Here is a 6,551-nt window from a genome sequence, read left to right as displayed (position 1 = left end):
TGTAGAAGCACATATCAGTGTCACCAGGGAGCTGTGTGACTCCTGGCTGCTTGTATTAGCAGCGGTGCTGGCTTGCAGAGTGCAGTGAAGTGTCTCATCTAATGCAGATGCTTTTTTAGCATGGTTTTGGATTTGAGTTTGCTTCAAGTTTAACCTGCAGTTCTAAAGTGATGTGCACAAACCACACAACCACAGATTTGCACTACAGCAAAATAAGTTCAGAAGAGTTCTGTCTGTTTAACAGGCATGCATACGACAGGAGACAAGAACACCAGCAACACCACAGGTTTCACAGCTCCTCCTGCCATGTAGGCTCCCCTGGCTCAAGCAGAATCCAGAGAGAGCTTTATACTCACAGCAGAGTGGCGCAGCGGAAGCGTGCTGGGCCCATAACCCAGAGGTCGATGGATCGAAACCATCCTCTGCTATGTTCTCATTTTTGCTTTGGAATGAACAATTAATTATTATTACCTTGACACACAGCGTCCCTGGGGCACAATTGTGGATGCCTGCTTGTACTTTCAGGTTGCCCAGAGAGGTTGTGAATGTCTCCTCCCTGGAAGCGTTCGAGGCCAGGCTGGATGGGGCTGTGAGTAACCTGGTCTGGTGAGAGGTGTCTCTGCCTACAGCAGGGGGTTGGAACTAGATGATCTTCCCTTCCAATCCAAACCAGTCTATGTTCTATGATTCTATCATGGAGAAATAACAAGTTTCATTTGGCAAGGTGTTTTTTTATAATGTCAGTCTCCAGCTTTGTGTTCCATTTTATTTTACTTTGCTGTGCCTTTCCTGCACCGTCTTGCTTCAGTCCGGCATAAGCAATGTTCCAGGTTGGGGTAGTTGTCATGGTTTAAGCAGCAAAAACTGAAGGCTGAGGCTGATGAGGCAGAGCTGGAAGAGGTGCCTGTTCCTCTTGGATGTCACCACCAAGGACATGCCCCAGTCCCGTGCTCTGATAGAAACCCTGCAAACATTTTCCTGGTCCTCACTGATCGCACCATGGTTTGTGTTTTCACTGATGAACTCCCCATGACCTGGAATTCAGAGGGGTCTGTCCATGGGCACAGGGGTTCCATTTGCTGTCTTCAAAGAAAAAGCTCTTTAAAGATGAAACAGAAATTTAAGGGGGCAAAAAAAAAAGCAAAAAATCTCAAAGTATTGCATCTTTCTTCCCCTTTCTGTAGCCTTCCCTGAAATAGCTCTAGCAGAGGTTTAATTTTGAAATGTGCAAACTACTGTTTTGAGTAGAAAGTATAACCCAGCAACGACAAAAAATATCCAATAATCCTGTTTTAAAATAGACACACAGAATGGTTGTGCCTGGATTATTTTAGATAATATTTTTCGCACATTTTGCAGTGACAGAACAAAATACGGTCTGTAATTCTATGGTGATTTTTTTTCATCAGAACAGTTCTCCTTTATTTCAGATTTCCCAGAAGAAATACAGCCTTCATTAAATAGAAAGGCTGGGCTAGAAATAATATTGCCAGAAATGAAGAAAAATTCAATAGTTAAAGGACTTCTCTAGTAGAAAGAATGTTTTATAGAATACAAAATAGTACCTACATTCTTTTTATAAGAAAGGAAGAATATTGGGTGCTCCGATATGAAAAAACATCCCTATGTTTGAAAATGTATTCTCTTCACTGGATCTACAGTGCTAGGAATTCGGTTCTCTGTCCCAGCTGCATTCTCTTGTGCCTCACCATTCTAGTCAGAGAAAAGTAGCCTTGGAGGTCCCAAGAATCATGACATTAAATTTTACAATCTACTTTCATACTTTAAAAATCCATTTTCTGTGGATGGAAGATCAGCCTTTGATTTGTCCTACAGAGTAGGTCAGTAGTGCAGTTGCTCTAAAGGAAGAGAAGCTTATCACTAATATTTTTAGGGGTGCAGATGTCTCAGTTTTGCACATTTTGTGTAAGCAAGAGAAATGTCCAACAAGCACCTGCATCTTCTAGGTACGTGGGAAGTGATCCTTTTTCAAAGAAGCAAGACTAACAAGGAAAAGAGATGATCTTTTGCTCACTAACGTAAGGAAGATTGGCAAAACAAAAAAAGAAGTGGTTCTGGTTACGAAAATTTCTGTAAACAAATCAATATTTAATGAAGGTGAAAGGGGAGTTGATGGATTACCTGGATACAAGGAAACGCAGGCAGTTATTGGGGGACAGTGAAAACAGAAATTAAGAGTTAATGAATAATGGGCTTAAGGAGCTGGCTGCCCTACGTGGGGAACACTTGTGGGTTGAAACCAGATTAAACAGCAGATCCAAAAATATCTGTTATCAGTCTACAGCAGTGAACAGCAAAGATATGATTTGTTCTTGCCCCGGAGTTAGTCAAGATCTGTATCCATGAAGTGAGAAATATTACTTTTGCTGATACCGTTTGCCATTAATTAAAACACTGAGTGATAATTTGTTAAGGTTGGTCATTAGCACAGTCAGCACGAATTGCACAGGATGTGTTTGTAGCTGGGAATGAGTTTCTCACTACATTTCAAGAAGAAAATTTCTCTATTCCTCATGGAAAAAAGCAACCATAGAAACAAAGGTGTCTGCTGTTTTAGAGTTGAGTCGTTATTTCCTCTGTGTGAAACCAGCTTGCGGCGGGCTGCCCTGCACCCTGTGTGCTCCAGGTCCCCAAGCAGGCTGCAGAAAAGCTGTTTTGAGAAGTGAAGAGCTATAGGAATTTATTCCGCTACCAAGAAGTCTGGTTTGGAACAACTCCACTGAACAACGTACTTTTTGGAATATCTGTGCATAAAGAGCACAGCTGGTCTTGTGCTTAACCAGCCTCCATGTTTTCCTAGAGTTCACTTGTCCCACTGGAAACTTGCAGGGGTTAGTCCATATGTGTGTGTGTGCGTGGAGAGAGAAGCGGTGTTTAACATTCTCCAGCCTTCAGCTTCACTTTACAGTAAAGCAAATCCTCAAATCATTTATTACTGGGCTTCCGCCTTGATTCCCAGAGTTTTGATTTAATCTTAAAATATTTTAATCATTTCCTTGGCGAATTACACTGAAATTGGACAGATGGTTTCAACTTAGCTCTCTTCCCTGGAGAAAAGCAGCTCAATTAAAACAACTGTAGCTTTCACACATTCAATTCATTCTTATCAGCCTGCCCCAATTAATTCTCTTAAGTGCAGCGTTACATAATGTGGGATCCTCTCTCCCTCATTTACTTTTCCATCTTGTTGCTCTTCCCCATGTGTTTGCTTACCTGCATGCTGTCATGGGCACTCAAAACAAAGCCCCGCTGTTCTCCCTGCAGTGATGTGGGAGAGGTGTGAGAGATGCCCAAGTCACGTCTGGTAGGGATGTAGACCACCGTACTCACACTTTCACTCCCTGATGTTATTTTTCTCCACAGAGGAACAATCTCTGAAAATCCTTTAAACAGCAAAATTAATTTTCTCTTATGCTGATTTCTACACTGCTAGGGATAATCCCTTCCTGTCTCTAGTGCTGGAATTGCTTGGCTTATGTGGGACTTGCAGCACGTGGAAGTATATTGCTGCATGTGCTGGGGGTGTGCGGTTTGTTTAGCTGCAGAAAGGAAAAAAAAATCAGATATATTCTCAACGAGACAGCATAATTGGTCATGACAAATCCCACTGGAGACTGGGAGATCTAATACTGTTAGCCTCTCCTTTTGCAGTGCTGTCTGCTTTGTTTTACTCTGCTGCAGTTTTAAGAACGTTGGATGTAAAAGGTCTCAAAACTTATCAGTGAAAACACATAACTTGGGAACAGTCCGGAATTCCTCAAAGCTGTGGGATATAATGGTGTTTCATTGATTATTTCTGGAACATCTCTGCTGCAAAATGAGTGACATGGAGGTTGTGGCTGACATTTCCTCCGTTAAGGGGTATTGCAGTCAGCACACAAAAGATGAAGTCACCTTTATGAGGGCACTGTTGTGGCTGCAGCAGATTAGATCAGTCTGGGGAAGATTCATGCTACTGTTTTTGTTAGCAGTGTAAGGAAGAGGCTCTGCCCCAGAGGGTGGTGGGCATGGCCCCAAGTGCCAGAGTTCAGGGAGTGTTTGGGCACTGCTCTAAGAAACAGGGTTTGGGTTTGTGGTGGTCCTGTGTGGAGCCAGGGATTGGGCTCGGCAATCCTTGTGCATCTTTTCCAACTTGAGATTTTCTATGATTCCGTGACTCTATGGCTCATGTCTTGTATGGATTCATTTAACCTATGTTCAGGCTGTAATGGAAATGTTCAGACCTGGTCTCTGGGGTCTGTCAGGGAAGAGAAATCACCGCCTTTGGATGCTGGACCTAAATTGACCTGCTTTAAAAAGGATGCCCAAGTGGGATGGATTCCTTGCTGGGGGTGGGGGGCTTTCTTCTTCTACCAGACTTGTTAGGCCATGGCTGAGCCCTTCTGCAAATGTGGCCTGAGCAGATGACCATGCAGCCATGGAGACTGCCTTAAAATAGTGACTTCAGCTATGCTGGCTCTGCTTCAGGTGTTACAGATGAAGTGTCATGTCATTCATTATCTGTTAGTGCTCCAGGTGTGATATATAAGGCAGTAAAACCTTGCATATGAAGGACTTTGGAACTGGTCCTGCTTTGAATAGGATGTTGGAATAGGGACTGCTGTGAAGTCTCTTCCAGGCCGAATTTTCTGTGACTTGCAGACAGAAAATATTAAATTCAAAGATCCCTTTAATATTTGCATCAAGGACAATCACTGGGAAATGCCAAAGAAACTCCACTGGATTTTTCCTCTGAAGAAGTGAACAGAGTAAGACAATCTGTTTTCCATATTTATTTAAAGGCCTTAGAGTACTGTTCTGTTTTGGTTTTGTTTTCTGAATGATTCCTTTGGCTGCTAACTGCTGAACCATTGGCTGTAAGGAAAGAAGAGGAAAAAAAACCAATCTATTAAAATCTGGAATTTTCTGTGAATTTTGCTGGTTTCCTGGAGAAACGCTCTTTTTCTTTCTCTGAAGTGCTGTTTAATTTAATATCAGTGGAGAGTATATTTGAATGTCGAGCAGATGATGAATATTCTGTTTGAAATTGAAGCAGTATTTGTGGGCTCGCTGAAAAGCAGCAGTTCGTGTAGCTCTTTCACTCAGTCTCTATTTCAAAAAGAAAAACTCCTGTCTATTAATCCTGGGAGCTACAAACAGAAAGAATTTATTAACAGGGCGGGATTTTTTTTTTACTACTGTTTGTTTTTCCAGTACTCCATCCAAGGCAGCGATTTAATTTGGAAAGTAATGGCAGACTGCTTACCTGGGGAATGATTCCACGGCTTCATTCTCCAGGAATTCTTCTGGGTATTCGGGGAAATTTCAGGATCTCTTAATTCCCGTTATTTCCACATTTATTTCTATGCATTGCATGTTACATCATTAATATCCCTACATGGCACTTATTTGAAGAAAAACCAAAACCATAGCAAAGCTCCATGACCTAAAAACATCTGTAGGTTTTTCCAGGACCTCTTATATAGATGTTATCTGGAAAGGTCTACTCACCGATCCTCCACAAATCCAAGTATGCACACAATACTTCTTTGTAGTATGTCTGATGCAGTTACATCTAGGCAATATGCCAGCAGAATAAGTATCTTTGTCATTAAAAATAAGGAATCATAGAAGTATAAATTGAAGTATTTCTCTTGCTTTTTATCATTCTTATAGATTCTTCTAACAGCACTTAGTCAAAACACCCCCTTTTTGTTTTTCAGTCTTACTCATCTATAGAGAAATTTTATTCTGGCCAATGGATAGTATTGAGAAATTAATTTTGTTTAAATTCAACAAAGGCCCCAGAGTCCCCATCACAAAGTGTTCTGAAGGTATAAAGCAATTCTTTCTGCCACGAGGATAACGATTTAGCAAATATTTGTAAATAAACGAATGAAAATGCAAACTCCCACAAGGCCTTGATTGTTTCGTTCTAAGCAGCCAACTCCAAACGCCCCTAATTTGTGGAAATTAATTATAAAACACAACCATATGTCCCTGTAATTACAGGAAAATAGATGGAAGCTGAGGAGCTGGGCTGCACCCATTTATGAATAAATCTTCTCATCGGTTACCAACCCTTGTCTGTTCTTTAGGGAACTCAATCAAGTCACACCCTCACTGACCCCCTGAGGGGGATCCAGCCATACTGTTAAGCATCAGCGTACCACAAGACTAACTTCCAGTAATAAGCTGCTGAGACTAGCTCAGAAATGGAGGAGTGTGTGACAAACCAAGCCCTCATTTTGTGCCTTTTAGGATGACTGTTAGCTCTAAAGCCCAAATCATCTCTTCTACATGGGGGCAGTGAGGATTACCCTCAGGCTGGTTTACCCCTGGCCCTGCTGCCTGGTAGCAGGACAGATCGGGAGGGCCATGCACATGTTGGTGAAGCATCAAATCTGTTCTGAAGTATTTGGGCTGAGGAGGGGAAGCTCAGAACTCTCTCAATATGGGGATGGCCTTTTGGAGAGCAGTTATGGAAGCTGCTCAGGCCATTGCTGCCAGCAGACCCTAGCACTTGTTACTTTGTTAACCAGGGAGATACT

At 42.0% G+C, this 6,551-nt stretch overlaps 1 non-coding gene across 1 annotated transcript; it reads left to right on the top strand.

Moving 5' to 3' along the window:
• The first annotated feature begins 356 nt into the window (after positions 1–356).
• Positions 357–428, top strand: TRNAM-CAU (transfer RNA methionine (anticodon CAU)). The gene has a single exon. It is a non-coding gene; the product is annotated as a tRNA-Met (tRNA).
• Positions 429–6,551: the final 6,123 nt, after the last annotated feature.

The sequence above is a fragment of the Excalfactoria chinensis genome, chromosome 3 (genome assembly GCF_039878825.1).
Source record: "Excalfactoria chinensis isolate bCotChi1 chromosome 3, bCotChi1.hap2, whole genome shotgun sequence".
NCBI lineage: Eukaryota > Metazoa > Chordata > Aves > Galliformes > Phasianidae > Excalfactoria > Excalfactoria chinensis.
The sequence above is the reverse complement of the archived record's forward strand: the minus strand, read 5'-3'. Positions and strand labels throughout refer to the sequence as shown.